We start from the raw sequence: 17335 nt of genomic DNA on the forward strand, positions 1-17335 counted from the left end.
CCTATCTCTTTTCTTCATGGGCGTTAACCTTGTGATGGTCGGGTTTGGAATAAGGTTTTGATTTATAAGATCTTTGGGCTGAAGAATCAGCCTTCCTATTGGGGTGATCATAGGAGCTTGGTGGGTTGCTCCACTTTTGCATTTCCTTGTCTTCTTTGAGCCTAATGAATCTCAATTCCCTACTCCTGACTTAGTCCATCCTTTTTCATGGGGATATTATGAGATCTTCATAAAAGGGGAATCCTTATTTAAGAACATTTTGAAAGCAACGACTATTGTTGCAATGTCGATGTTCGGGATACTCAGAGCTTCCCTGCCAAACCTGCTCACAAATGTCGTAAGGGATTCGTTAGGATCCTGAAGTACTCGACATAGATCACTAGTGAAAATTTCAAATGTTCTACTACAAGTAAATTGATTATTAAGTAAATTCATTAAGTGAGCACATTATGTGATCGAATAAGGTGGAACATTAAGGAGTCCTTTTAAAACAGATCCTATAAAGGTAGAACCAAATCCATTGCACATGCAAGCTTTTTCAAGTGAGTGGGGATGGTAATAATAGCCATCCTCTCCGTATATTGTATTACGTGCTCCTCATAATACGTGGTGCTGTTGTAGGGCTTCATGTTGGGGTTTGGAACCATTTTGGAACATTGGTATCAACTACCGTTGGGATGAATCTGGAGATGTTGTGATGTGTGGGGGACACTTTTGGTACCGGTTGTAATACTCCAAGTACACTTGATATCATCTGCTTTAGTTGTTGTAGCTTCTTAGCCATGATTAGGCTTAAACATATATCAAGATCCATCGAGTTACTTGTAAAACTATTATTATTGTTGGAGTTACCATTATCCTTGTAATTAAGAGTAACAAAGGTCTCGTTGGAATCATGAGCCATATAGACTAGGTCTCTCGGATTTGCGCCCCAAGCGGGCATAAAGGCCGACACTAAGGATCCAATATCGCGACAAACTATTGAGGATCTTGGGTTGGGATCATAGGCTACAAGACTGTGGGCACTGCCTCTTGAGTATTATGGATCATCGTTCTAATTCTTTCCATTTCCTTGAGGATCATCCTGTTATCTTCCTGCTGTTGGGCGATGCGCCCTAGTCTGTTTATTATAGCAAAGATCTCATTGTTGGAAATCAATACAGTAGGATCCTAGGGTCCTAGGGGTAATCGGAGAGCTATTTTTCTTCGGTGTTTCAGATACTTTATTGAGAGCTCCTGGTGGTGGTAGTGGATGGGTTTTAGAGAAAATTAGAGGAATTGAGGAGGATGATTGAATTAATTCAGTAGACATGCGTTTTTGAGGGATTTTGAACATCATGGACCCACGATGGGAGCCAAATCGTTTTGGTCAAAAATCGACTAGGTGGATATCAACCAACGTGTATGAGAGGATGTGGTGTTCTTAGTGAAGTTATCAACAAATTAAAATAATACTACACAAGAGATTTACAAGGAAAGACCTTGTACCTTGCTAGGATCCCTGACTTAAAACCTTGGGAGGTGATAATGATCACCTGCCTTGATGATTTCGTTAATTGAAATGAATGATTACAGAGAAAATATAATGAGTACAAGTAGAAGTTCTAGTATACTGCCAGAAAATTATATGTTGTGTGATGAATACAAGTGATTTATATAGTCAAAGGCTAATAATAAGAACTCCAAAAATTTCGGGATCCTACGATATAAACTTATAGTCATTTCTTGACTTTGTCCTATGGGTCTTTTGCATAGTTGTAATGACTATTCATTGAGAGCATGGCTTTGACTGGTTATTTCCGTACATGTGAGAAAGACAAAAGAATATATAGCCATTACAAATATAAAAAAATATCAGTTAGGATCCTTGATTATATTTGGGATCCTGAGATTCGAGGATCCTAAGATTTTGAGGATCCCTCGAATTTAGGTTCTCAAAGTAGTTCTGACATCCTAACCCTAACAATAACCGTTATTTATGTTTGGAAAATAAATGATAAGAATCAGAATCCTGAATTGTGTTTAAGGATCCTGAGCTTTTAGGATCCTAAATTTAATTCTGGGATAAAGGACCTAACAATGAGGTCCCCACATTTTGTGATGATCCAAGGCAAATTGTACAGGAAATCAATGATAGGCCCATACCTTAGCTTAATAAAGGACCATGAGGTTGTAGAATTCCAAAAAAGATATACATCAAGGGGATTGTGGAAATCACAGTAGGTGCAGATCCTTATGCTCCAAGGTGTTAAGGACAGGATACTACTAGCCAATGATGAAAAAAGATGCCTTCTTATATGTGCAAAAATGTGATGATTGCTGAGCGCATAGTAATATCCTCCATCAACCTACATAACTGTTGCATCCTATCATTTCCCCTTGGCCATTCATGAAATAGAGAATGCATATAGTTGGCATGTTACCAAAACCTCATGGTGAAAAGGTGTTCAAGATAGTAATGAAGGACTACCTTTTGAAATGCATAGAGGTTGAAGCATGTGTTAAGAAATGAGACAAGGAGGTAGTCTCATTTATCAAGCGTAAATATTGACCAGGTTTGGGATCCCTGGTGAGATCATATGTGATAATGGATCTCAATTCATAAGAAAAAAGACTAGAGATTTTTTCACTAGTTGGGGGGGTTAAAATGATAATTTGCACCCCTATTCATCCCCAAGCTAATGTTACATCATAATCTAGCAACAAGATCATCGTCATAAATTTAAAGAAAAGGGTTACTGGCAGCAGGGTGATGCACCTCACAAGGCACGATTATCGTTGAATGTCCAGCCAAAGGGCCTTGACCTCTTGTCATGCTAAACTGTGGAAACATGTCTTCGGATATTTTTGTCACAGGATGGTTTTGTGAGTTATTCCTAATTAACTCTCACTAGCACTAGAATGGTACACTAAGTTGAGATTCAAAAACCATTGAGCATCTTGCCAAGGGACAATTTAACTGGTTAACTTGAAAAACTATATTGAGATCCTTGATCGAGGATATGTATGGGCTAACATCAAAAATAACCATGAGTAGTTCTCCGACACTTAACAAATCGCAATGCGTTCCTCAGTATTCACATAGATATTGCAAGTAGTCTCCATTCGAGCCAAGGTTGGGTCCTTGAACAACTGCTGTGAGAAGGGTCTTTATGACTTTGTGATCCACGATGACTTTTTAGTCATGGTTACTTTTCTAGATGCATATGTGATCGAAGAAGAATATTCATTTGAATGAACAAGAAGTAAAGATTATTTTTCAAAACACAACCTTTCAACCCCAAAGGCAAGGTGTAGCTGTATGTTAAGTTATGTGTCGAATTGCATTAAATCCTCTTAAATCAATTTGTTTCTAGCTATGAACATGTTGAAGTGATCCTGAAGAATCTGTGTCTCTGAAATTATCTCCGAAGTTTTTTAAAGCTAAAAGTGTTGATTTTCAAGAACCTATACAAAAAGCCTCTATACATAACGTGCATTCAAAGTCAAATTTTAAAAGAAGTCTAACTATTCAAGATAAAGTCATTCATGTTAAAATTCCTATGTTCATCTTGAAGCTGTGAAGAAATCGAAGATAAATGGTGAAAGTCAAGAACAAAAAGAAGATTGAAAAGAAAAGAAAGCTATAAACCAAGGGGGAGATTGTTACGGCATGATTTGTGGTTTATAATTTACTTTTGATAGTTTTTAGAGGTCTCGGTCTAGGACCTTAAACACCATGATTTCAGTGGTGTTTGGACCGAGATCACCATGTGATTTTGGTGGGCTAAATGATGCTTTCGGTTGGGTTTTGGGTTGGGACTTTGTAATTAAGTATAGGTATATATATATATATATATATATATGTGTGTGTGTGTGTGTGTGTGTGTGTGTAATTGTTTCAGCCGTTTAAAAGGGTTGGTCATTCTAGTTGAATGATTTCGAGCTTTAAGAGAGATACAGAGAATCGAGAGTTATTAAGAGTCTTATATACTAGACTATTAATCAATATATTATGCATTTAATATTCATCTTTGTGTTCTTATTTCGTACCTACGATTTGTGACACTTACCTGATTGGGATTCTGCACCAATCTAGTGATTTTGATTGATACAATAGATCGGGTTTTACACTTTTGAACATATGTTAAGCTCTTGAAGCCTAAACCTAAGATTTATAACAATAAACTCCTATCTTATCTTCGGATTTTCCTGAGTAATTTTACTAAGGTTTATAACAGTAACGTTATATCTTACGTTGGGATTTTCCACAGTAATTTTCTAAGGTTTATAACACTAACGAGTTATCTGAAGTTGGTTTTCCCCAGTAATTTGCAAAGGTTTGTGACACTAACTAGTTATCTTAACATGGGATTTTCCCCAGTAATTTGCTAACATTTGTAACACTAACGTGTTATCTTAAGTTGGTATTTTCCCCATTTATTTTCTGAGGTCCGTAAACATTGTCATGTTTTCATAACTCGGGATTTTCCCAAAGAAATGGCTGAGGGTTGCAACATTGTCATCATACAAATAAGGACCCTTCCAAGTTGTATTCTATGTTTGGATCCTCCCCGGATTTCTAAGTAATAATCTATTAAAGATATCCTATGATGAACTCCTAAATCAAGGATGCTTTCATATACAAACTCTATGATCAGACTAAAGGATTCACAACTTCAAATTTCTCTTCTGGTTATGATCCTTAAAGAGTACCAGGTTCTATCTCTCCTTTAAAAATATTTTTTCTACATAATGTTTGAAGGTTCATTATCTTAAAAGGTCTTAACTATTTTAAGATAGCAAACTGATTATAAATTATTTACGGTTACTTAGATCTTAAAAAAGTATTCTAAGGTTTGAATAATTCTTCAAAAACCTATTCCTACAACCACACAAGCAGGGAAATATAATACAACCATAGATTAAAAAAGGTGTTGTAAACCAACTCCATGAGAAAAAAAAATAATTGTCTTGTACAAAACTATGCAAAATATTTCTATCTAACGGGCCTAAACTATAGCTTGGTCATCATTGTCTGGGGTATTCTCATCCTTATTGGCCCTCGACGACTACTCTTCAGGATCTTAAGTGATATTGATAGGCTCACCTGACAATTTAGCTAAAGTTGCATGCCACTCATCCAGATTCCAGGATCCTACATTCGCCACATCTTCAGCTAATTTGATCATGGCTTCCCAAACAGCCACGACAACGATGGTGTTTACCTCGGTGATCACCTCCTCCATCCTGCGACATCTTCCTCCGCTTTCTAATCCTTTTCTTTGCTCAAGATCCCCACCCATTTCCAAAGATCCTCATTGGTTTCCTTCCTCATATCCACTTGGTCTTTAAGGGGTTGCTCAGCCCTCTCAGCCCGGATCGTCAAGTGGGCAAAGATGTGGTCGCAAACCTGAAATTAAAAAAGACATCATAAATGAAAAAAGAAAATATGAAAAGCAAACCAACATTCAGAGTGCATCCTCCACTCAAAGATTCTTTAAGCTCAATTCTTCATTGTAAGATCTATGTAAATCCTCTTGATAGGGAAAGAGGACGAAGCTTGTTCCTTCTTTAACACTGGACATGGACATATCAAGATCAGCAACACTGAATTGAGTACTTGAGCATGTATCCTTGGATCCTATGCATGACTGTAAAAACCATATGAAGTCGGGATTGTTCATGAAAAAGGAGGAATTTGAGATCCTCACCCTTCAACATAGAGATAATGGTAGAGGAATTCTCTTGATGATTGTGCGTGAATAAGTTTTCTAACTTAGATTGGGCAAAAAAAAAAAGATATCAATTCTTGCATCGGTATCCTCGGCACAAAGGATAAGTTTTTTTTAATTTAAAAGCTACACAAAAAATCAAGAAAAAAAATAAATGTGAATATTAGGATCCCTAGTGAAAAGATATGAGCCCACCCTTTTTAACCCAGGATTATGGTAAAATATTTCCATCTGGAATGGAGTCACGTATCACAAAAAAGTATTTTCTTTCCAAGCACCATCGTTATGCTTGGATTTCAAGATGAGGGGTGATCTATCAGTTTTGAATTTCAACAGGAAGTGGGAATTCCTAAAGGTCAAAAGATCATAGAACAAGCTTACTTGTTTAAACCAATGTTTAGAACCATGGAGTTTTTAACATGATCAATCTAGTAAAGGATCCTCCAAGCTATTGGCATGGCTTGGATATACGAAGTACATGTTTCTTCGTAAGATATGGCTTTCTGGTCTATGACATCATCGTTTGGAAAATCGATAACATTTGTGCGAGACTGAGCTCCATTTTTTGACCATATTTAAAATGAAGAAGGAGAAAAAGAGACAAATATAGTACCTTCAATGATTTTTTCAGTGAACATCTGAAAGAAGAGCTAAAAGAATAAGAAGAAATTGAAAGACTGAATACCTTATTTCTATAAGAATCATGGAAAAGTAGAAGGTGAATTTGTCCTATTCCAATGGCTAGTAATCTATCTGTTGAAATTTAAATTACCATATCTGTTAGAACTTTTTACTTCATTTTTTACTTTAAAACTATACCGCTAAATATTTGGAAACTAACATTAATATTTCGTAGGTATAATTTGGGAGAAATTGTAACGGGCAGGATCCCACAATCATATTCAGGATCCTTAATACTCCTAAAGTATTAGGATCCTTAAACATATCTCAGGATCCTACCTATTATCACCAATATTTGCTAGCAATTATAACGACTATATGCTACTTTCTTTTTCTCACAAATGTGCAGAATTAATCAACACAAGACTCATTCTCAATGGAGAACCACTTAATCTAAGCTTAATACCTAGGAATAGCAATTAAAAAAATGTGCAAATACTTGGTCAAGCAGGATCCTAGAAATCTTAGACTTCGTGTTGATTAGCTTAGACTATAAATAACACCTTTAAATCAAAAACTACATACAGTTAGCTTTACTATTACACTTGTAATTGTATTATCTTCATCATCCTTGTAATCTCAGACTAAAATCAATAAAAGACAACAAGGCGGTTGATCATTATCACCTCCAAAGGTTTTATCTTGGAGATCCTATAAAAGATCAAGGGATTTCCTTGTAACTTATTTGTCTCACGTTGATAATTACTCTATATTTGTATTATTCCGACAACATAGCCTCTCATACAATTTAGTTGAATTAAACTTCATCAATTTTTGACCAAAACAATTTGGCGCCCACCATGGATCTGTGGTGTTCACAATCGTTCGAGAATCATGTCTACCAAACCATACTTATCCACTTCCTCCATTGCTCCCATTTCCTCTAAAAACCTTCCACCACCTCCAAGCGGAGCTCCCAAGAAGACTTCTGAGGCACCGAAAAAACACCTCTCCGGTCGCCACCAAAGGATTCCAGTTGGTAAATTACCAAAATCTCATGGTGGAAAGGTATTCATTTTAGTAATGATAGACTATTTCTCAAAATGGATAAAGGCTGAAGCATTTGTTCAAGTAACAGACAAGGAGGTAATCTCATTCATTAAACATAATATACTAACCAGGTTCTAGATCCCTATCAAAATCATATGTCATAACGGGTCTCATTTCATAAGCAAAAGGACTAGAGACTTTTATGGAAGTTGGAGCATTAAAATGATAACATCCACTCTTGTTCATCCCCAAGCCAGTGGTCAAGTAGAATCTAGCAACAAGATCACATTCAACAATTTGAAGAAAAGGGTAGATGAAAAGAAAGACAAATGGGATAAGGAATTTTCTTTCATTTTATAGGTGGATAATACTACGCCAAAATCAACCACAAGTAAAAATCCATATTCTTTGGTGTTTGGAACAGATGTTGTGATCCCAACAGAAGTGGTGATCCCTACGGTAAGATACCAACTCCAAAACTAGGATAACAACAATGAGATCCTAGCCCAGGATCTCGACATTGTCGATGAACTCAGGGATCTTGCTTAGATCCGTATTGTTGATCATCAACAAAGCATTACAAAATTATACAACAAAAACATCAATATCATAATATTCTAGGAAGGTGAGGATGTTCTTAGAAAAGCGTTCAAAAATACCAAGGATCGTAGTGCAGGAAAGCTGGCACCCAAATGGGAAGGGCCATATCTTATCGATTCAAAAGCAAGAAAGGGGACATATTGGTTAGTTAATATAATAGAAGACATCTTGCCAAGATCCTAGAACGCCATACATCTAAAAGCATATTTTATGTAAGTTAAATCTTTCATTTTCCATCAAGCTCTAAGGTACACATTCTTTACCCTTTACTTTTGTCAAAAAAAAAATTTCGAAGGCCATTACTGACTAATGCCCACCCCAAGATAATGTTTTCAACTTGCATAAATTCAAGGATTCTTTCCACTACAGATAGAGCCTATTCATCTTTACTCCGAATAAGGTTACTTAATCTCATCTAAGGTTTAAAGAGTTAAAAACCTCTTTCTCAAGAGTTTAGGTTTCTACACCTTGCTTGGATGCACAAAATCTTACTGTAGGATGTAAATAAGGGTATAATTTCAAGCTTAGTGACTTGGCAACCCTCTTATTTCTAAACATATGTTCAGATCCTAACGTTTGATTGATGGTTTATAAAATTTACATGTTATCTTAAGTCGGATCTTATCCAATGAATTTCTTAAGTTGGGATCTTCCTGAGTTAATGTCTTAAGTTGGGATATTCGCCATCGCATTCCTTAAGTTAGGATCTTCCCCAATTAGTTTCTAAGATGGGATCTTCCTCAATTATTTTCTAAGTTGGGATCCTCCCTAGGTAAATTTTTAAGTTGGTATTTTCCCCAACATTTCCTAAAGTTGGATTTTTCTATAAAAGCTAAATATGGATTTTCCCTAGACACTTGCTAAGTTGGATTATCTTTAGTGGGATATTCAATAAACAAGATTCAAGATAAAAACTAAACCAAAGGATTAGCAGGTTCTATCTATCTGTGTTTATTAAAAACTATCTTTCTATGTTATAAGTAAAGGTTTAACTTTCTAAGCATCCTGAGCAGATGATTTACCATTTCAGAATATTAAGATCCGAAGAGTTTTTATATAAATTGAACTCTTTAGGATCCTAATCATCCAACGATCCTTAGAAAACATACTACTACAACCAGAATCATGCAAGAAGATATAAAAAACCACGACATCAAATGAAAGGAGTTGCCTAACAACCCCACAAAAAACAGTTAAATCTTTTATGAACCTAGAATACTAGAATTTTTATTAACTAATAAAACCAATTCACGGTTCGATCATTATCACCTAGAATCTTCTCTGCTTCTGTTAGGTCATATTTTGTTGGTTTAAGCCAGGCATCTATCTGTATTGGTGTAATAAGTGTTTGCAGTTGTGTTTGCGACCGAGTAGGGTTCACGGCCGTGAACGGGTGTTCGGAAATGAATTGTTTGTGGTTGGTTGGTCCCCAATGAATATTGTCAAAATGTGTCAGATTCTGGTTGGTTGTTAGTTAGTCGTGAATTCGTATGTGTTTGATTGCCAAGTGGACCAGACGTTTACGGCTTGAATATAACGTTTGCATTGTTGGAACTTCTTTTGTTCTACTCCTTTCCTTATTATTAACTGCTTGAATTCTGTATTTGATCACTGGTTGGATCCTATTCTGAGGACTTACAAGTGGTATCAGAGCCAATCCAGATCAAAATCATTCAAGTGGTGTTTACGATTGGAGATTCTCTTCATTTTCGTGTTTGTTCAAGTGGTTACTGGGTTTTTGGCATTGGATCGTGAAGTTTAAGGCCAAGGGAATCAGAATCATCTCAAAAATCATCTCTTTTCAATAGTTTCTGGGTGTTTACGGTTTCACCTCTTGAATCGTTTATAATCATGAACTCTGTGTACGACCGTGAACCACTCATCTCCATTGACCGATAACTTCTTAGTTGACCGTGATCCACTTATTGGCAGTAAACCATTTATTGACCATTAAACTTTCCTTGGTCAGTGAATCAATTGGTCCATGAACCGAGAACTGATCGTGAGCTGTGAATTGATTGGACCATGAAATCATGTACGACCGTGAACTGGTAATGGCCGTGAACTAATCTTGATCGTGAAACCTTTCTTTTTGTTAAAAAACTCTCTTTTAAAGCTTATTTTCATTTAATTAAGAAAATTAAAAAAAATCAATCAACAAAAATGGATTCACAAAACTTAACAGTTCATCAGGAATTGGACTCTATCATGGGAACCACTACTCGAATTCCTAGCTTACTGTCAGCTGAAGGTTTCCCAGAATGCAAATACCGGATGGAAAAGTACATCAAGATGAAGGACTTCAAAATATGGCGAAGTCTTCTAAAGGATCCTGTCATAATCACGAGTACAGTCGAAAACGGAACAATTGTTGACAAGGATTTCGCAAACTACACCGATGAAGACTTTTAGAAAATTGAAGAACAAGAGAAGGTCCTCGCAACTCTAACAATGGCATTATCTCCAGAGATTGCACAGGGGTTCCATGAGTATGATTCAGAAAAGGATCTATGGGAAGCAGTAATCGAAGTGCATGAAGGGCATAAAGATATGAAGCAAAGTCATCAGGACATGCTAAGAAAAAAGTACAATATGTTCAATCATTTCCTGGGTGAAACTTTGGAAGCTCAATTGCATCGTTTTATCACACTCACTATTGAGATAAGTTTAGCCAGTATCTTAGTGCCAAGATCTGAAATCAACAAAAAGCTACTTAACTCTCTCCTGAAGGCATGGGATATAAATTTTGTTGTGATCTTGATGACAAACAGAGGGAAATCAATCATGTGAACTTGTACTTAACTGCAAATATAGGGATTTCTACAAAAATGCTCTTTCATCCTTTACCACTCAACAAAGTCAAGTGTTTTCTTTTCCACAACCATCATTTTATGTTGATCCACCATCAATGTCTTATCCACAAGCTGTTTCTTCTTTAAAAGCTCCGGTTCTAGTATCTTCTCTAAATGAAGCTGAAGAAAATATGGCCCTTGCATCTGGATTGTTGAACTACTATCATGCCTTTGTGGCTTGTGATGACAGTTTTCAGGGCAAAACAATTTGCAAAGAAAACAGGAAAAAATAATTGGGGAATGAATGCGGAGAAGAAGGTGGGTTTCAACAAGGGAAAGCTTCGTTGTTTTAATTGTCACAAACCTAGTCATTTTGCTCGTGACTATCCAAAACCCAGCAGGAGAGTGAATCATGAGTGAACGACAGTACCAGTTGGAAACAACAGGGGTGCTATTGCTGCTAAGAACGAAACTGCTAATCTGGCAGTGGTATCTCAGTCATTTGACTAGGAGGACCAAATTCAGGCCCTGAACATTTCAGGACCTGAAAATGCTCACTTGGCCCAGATCAATGACATCTCTGAAGAAAAATGTGAGGTGGACCCGGAGGAAGAAATGATGGAGCTGTAGTTTGCATTCATGGTATCCACAACTCAAAAATCGGAGAAAAAGTAGGTCTGTCAAAATTCTTCCTCTCAAACTTGTATTGATACTGTTAAATTTTTACGTGAGCAAACATAATTACCGTATAGAGAGAACGAGGACCTAAAACATGATGGATATCATCTTAGGAAGGGCCAAAAACCACTAAAAGAACAATTAGAGGCCAAGATTAAGGACTTTAGGAAATTGCAAGAAGAGTACAGTAACAAGTGTGAGAACTATGATTTCATTAAGAAAAAACTTACTGTTGTGACTGAAGAGCTTGAAACATTAAAAATTCATTTTGAAAATGTTGATTTCCATTTTAAAATGTATAATGTGTTAATTGAAATAGTTGAGAACATGATTTAAAAACAATTGAAATGGAAAGATAAGAAACAAGTGGGTCTAGGATATAAGTGTGTCCCTCCTCCTTTTAATCACAATTACATTGCTACACCTTTGACTCAAGAAGAGATTGACAGAGAAGGACTTCTTATGTATGGAAAACCTATTGTACCTATAATGGAAAGTAGTGTTAGGGAAAAGGATACTAACTTTTCTACTTCCCATGCAGATTCACTAAGTCGAGGAAAGCAGGATTCCGGAGATAGTAGTGCCAATAATAAATTTGTTTCAAATCTTGATGTTTCTATTTTAGTCAATATTGTTTCTATTTCTAAAACTGATGATTTGATTGGTGATGATTTTGTGTCTAATTTTGAGGTTTTAAATGTTGCTTGTAGTGATGTGTCTAATAATTCTGGTGTTTCTGTTACTAGCACACACACTACACCTACACCTATCATAAAACCTGAATCATGCACATGCACGTGTGGGAAAAATAGAGGTGTAAATAAGAGCACAAAATCAGAAAAGGGAAGTACCAATTTTTGCACTACAAAGCAAATATGTTTTAACTATCGAACTGCAGATCATATTGCTCAAAATTGTCTTAATTGGGTATTTGTTCATTTTTCTGCACCAATAAGAGAAAATGAATCACGAGGAAGGTCTCTCACGAGAAAGTCCTCGAGATCTCGTCTTCGTAATGGTGATTGGAATTTTCATAAGGATAGGAAAAGGTATGAACCTAAAAATTATAAACAAGTTTTCAATAAAAACAACCACAGATGCTTTGATGAAATTCAATACGGCCAAGCCAAGATTGATATCGTCAAAGATAGCATCTGTATCCTCGACTAATCCTAGCCAAAAATCCAAAAACTCACAACAAAAGAAAAAAAAATTCAAAATAACTTGTGAATATTTCAAAACCTAAATACCAATGGGTTCCTAAATCTTTAATTTTTCAATCACCTTCGTCTTCTGGAAGTGCTTCTGGTAGTAAATTAAAATCAGGAAGTGAAAAAGAAAAATATGTTAATGTCAAGGGAAAACCCAGTATGTCAATGACCTAGATTCCAAAATCTAACTAATCTCTCGCGTATCGTGCATGAACATCTATAGGGGAATGTTGTCAGACCCTGGTATGTCGACAATGGTTGTTCCCGACACATGATAGGAGACATATCCCAACTTTCTGACATTCAAAATTTCAATGGGGGTTATGTTTCCTTCTCGACAGGAGAAGGCCAAAAGATCACACAAATAGGAACCATTACCAATGGAGTGCTGAGTTTTGAGAACGTTAATTATGCTCCCGAGTTGAAGCATAGCCTATTGAGTGTCTCTCAAATCTGCGACAACAGCTACTCAACTGACTTCACCGATAACGAGTGCCTTATCTTGAAACCCGGTATCATCATCCTTGAAGGCTGGATATTGGTGAATTCAAAAAGAGACAGGAACGCTTACATCATCGACATGAATCATAATATTCCAGAACAAGTCACGTGCCTCTTCTATAAAGTCTCAAAACATAATGCGATGCTTTGGTATCGTCATCTCGGGCATGCAAACGCCAAGAACCTGAATCGTCTTGCAGAGAACGAGATCGTGTGTGGCCTTCCAGTTAAAGACGTCATAACTTTTGAAAAATGTGTGGCATGTGATCTGGGTAAACACCTTAGAAAGACCCATTTGCCAAAGGTGGTTAATTCAATTAGTAAGGTTCTCCCATTATTGCACATGGATTTTTTTGGTCCTGTCAATGTCCTCAGCATCAATAAAAACTCTTACTTATTAGTTGTGATGGATGACTACTCACGTTTCACATGGGTATTCTTCTTATCCAACAAGAGTGGGATCTCCAACTTGATCAAGAAATTTGTGGTGGTGATTGAGAATTAGACTAATAAGAAGGTGAAAGCACTCAGGACAGATAAGGGTACAGAATTCAACAATGTTGTTTTGGATCATTCTTGCGCAGTAAAAGGGATAGTGTGTCAGTATAGTGTCGTTCAGACACCTCAACAAAATGGTGTTGCGGAACGGCAGAACCAAACATTAATGGATGCCACAAGGACGATGCTGTGTGATTCTAAACTACCGATCTTCTTTTGGGCAGATACAATCAACACTGCCTACTACGTTCATAATCGTGTGCTAATCAAAAAAGCTCAGTTGAAGACTCCATATGATATTATCTATAATCACAAGCCATCAGTTGATCAAATCTGAATTTTCAGATGTGCTTGCACCCTTGTTCACCTTGAATCTAATGCCAAATTCAACTATAAAGCTAATAACTATTACTTTGTGGGATATGCAGCGCATACAACTTACTATGTTTACAACAAGAAGACAAAGTAGATCGTGGAATCTTTTGATGTTACCTGGCCGGAGGAAAATGAGACAAATGCCTGCATCGGACCTGAGTGCTTATTTTACTATGCCTCTTTGTTCAAATCGTTTAATGTGTTTTTAGATGATGTCTCAGGTTCCTGCTCTGGTTCGAAGGGTGTTATTGAAGATGAAGAGGTAATGTTGTGTACATACCACTTCTGGTGCCTCTTACGACTCCTAAGGAGGATGACAGTGCTCCAGGTACTTCTGCAGATTCTCCTACTTAAAGATCTAATCTTGATGTTGGAACCACTCCACTCACTCCTTCTATAAGAGAGTTTATAACCAGAGATACTTCTGCTACAACTCAATTGCAAATTAGTACGTGGCATGCATCTCTCACTGTTTAAGATCGTCGGAGGCTGATGCATCAGCAGATGACAGATTTATCAACATCAACAACCTTCCTGTCACACTCAATGATATCAGCCACAAATTCCTACCAGACTGCAATGCAATCATCCTATAAAGAACGTCATTAGTGAACTAGGAGACGGTGTTCGAATGAGAAATCATAGTGGTGATGTAAAAACTTATCTCTACTCTTGCTTCATCTCTCGGATAGAGCCAAACAATGTCGAAATGGCGCTGAATGAGCCTAGTTCGGTTGATGCAATGCATGAAGAGCTGAATCAATTCGAGAAATTAGGGGTTTAGAAACTGGTTGAACTACCCAAAGGAAAGAAGTCACAGGATACCCGCTGGGTGTTTCGCAACAAACAGGGCCATTATGGGTTCATAGTGCGGAACAAAGCACGTTTGGTTGTTTGTGGGTTTCCTAAAATCGAAGGACTTGACTACACTGAGGTGTATGCTTCTCTAGCGCGCCTTGAAGCTATTTGTATCTTCTTGGCATATGCTTCCTACATGGGGTTCACAGTCTATCAGATGGACGTTAAGACTGCCTTTCTTTATGGAGCTGTGAAAGAGGAGATTTACGTTGATCAACCTCCCGGTTTCATCAACTTAAAGTATCCAAATAACATCTACAAATTGGATAACACTATGTATGGGTTGCAGCCGACTCCTCGAGCTTGGTATGTTAACTCAACAGATCATTTGATCGAGCATGGTTACACAAGAGGCACAATCGATAAGACGTTCTTTATAAAGCACGTAGATACGAATCTTATTCTCGTTCAGATATATGTTGATAACATCATCTTCACGTCAACATGCCAGAAGCTCTACAATGAGTTCGAGACGATTATGAAGAAGAGGTTCGAGATGCGTTCCTTAGGAGTAATGACAATGTTTTTGGGTTTTAAAGTATGTCAAAGCTCAACCGGAATTCTTTTCCACCAAGGAAAATACGTTGAAGACATGCTTGAGAGGTTCGAGTTTAAAGACTACAAAGCTACTTTAACGATGATGGTTGAATGACCCCTGTTGTCTCCATATCCTAAGGTGAATCCATAGATCAGATTGAGTATAGATCGAGGATCATATCCCTAATGTATCTAACTACGAGCAGGCTAGACATCATGTTTGCAGTTTGTCAATGTGTGTGATATCAGGAAAATCCTAAACTCTATCACTTAATTGTTCTTAAAAGGATCTTTAGGTACCTCAAAGGCTGCCCAAAATTGCGTCTTTGCTATCCTAAAAATTCTGATTTTGATTTATATGCATTTGCTGGCAGCAATTATGGAGATTGTGAACTTGACAGGAAATCAACACCTGGGGGATGTCAATTCCTAGGCAACCGTCTGGTGTCATGGCAGTGCAAGAAACTACATACAGTCTCAACCTCAACGAAGGAGGTAGAATACGTTGCTGCTTGTGGATGTTGCTCTCAAGTCAATTGGATTCAACATCAATTAATGGATTATGGTTTGAAATTTCTAGAAACTCCAATATACTGCGATAATGATTCTATAATTCAGATAGCCAAAATCCAGTCCAACACTCTAAAACCAAGCACATCGACATCAAAGTTCATTTTATCAGAGATTGTTATGAGCGTTTGCTCATTCGGTTGGAACAGATCCGTACTGATAATAATGTGGCGGATCTGTTCACAAAACCGTTTAACAAAGCTCAGTTTCATGTGCTGGTTGGTTTTCTACAAATGTTACATTTTGAGGACAAATTTTTGTTTTAGATAGTTTAGATCTGTGCATTTAGTTTCCCTTCTCTCATATGCACAAATTTTGGGGGAGAAATAAACAAAAACAAAACAAAAAATTAGAAAATCAAAAATCCAAAAATAGTGTTATTTCTGTTTATTTTTTCAGAAAATATGAAAATTCTAAAAATAGTGTCTCATGTTAACCTGTCTGTAGGTGATGCATTGGCAAGTGATATCAACTCAGTGATAACAGGAAATCTTGATTTGTGTAAGGTAGAAACACTAAATATTCTAGACTCTGTGTTCGATGCACTGGTAGGCACGAAAGATTTAAATGGAGCAGTCTAGGTATAGATTGACATTTAAATAGGGACTTGACAAACAATTGACTTAGATAGTTCTGTTTGGTCTAACAATATGACGCTCAGGTAGATAGAGCAGTGAGATATACATGGGAATCTATTGGCTACACTACGGTAATCTGTCTTTCGAACTGTGGTGTCACTTTTCCTCGATGTATGTACGCATGTCCTTAATTCCGGTACTTATCAGGTGACTGGGGAATTCCAATAAAGTATATGTGTAGAAAGTTATTTTCTTGCTTTTATTCTGTTAGTCATATGTTGCCTCCTCTTCGTGATCGAGAAATCCGACCTGGACTACAACATATGAAACTCTACTTCTATGCATCGTCTTTTCTATGCAATTCTTTCTAACTGTTAACAGTATATTGTCCCCTCTGTGTGATCGGAAGATCATATCCACCATTCTATTTCTCAATCCCTCTATCCAGTTAGTCATATGTATATCCCGCTTTGTGATTGGAAGATCTGACCTGGGTGTACAACATATGCATTCTAAATCTGACTTCCCTCCTAATAATAGTCTGCTCATCTAAAGTAAGGAGTATTCTGGAAGTTCTTGATTACCGAAGTATGTCAGGAAGCGGGAAACACATTCTAGTGCATATAAAATTGAACATTCAAAAGGTTGTCTGAAGATCTCGCTGCTAAATTTAGGTGGACGACAATATTTGTGGTTTTTTTCAGCTAAATTGTCTTCTAGGAATATCAGTTAGGATCATTAAAAAGGATTGA

This window comes from Lactuca saligna, chromosome 5 (assembly GCF_052625555.1).
Source record: "Lactuca saligna cultivar CGN05327 chromosome 5, ASM5262555v1, whole genome shotgun sequence".
In the NCBI taxonomy this organism is placed as follows: Eukaryota; Viridiplantae; Streptophyta; class Magnoliopsida; order Asterales; family Asteraceae; genus Lactuca; species Lactuca saligna.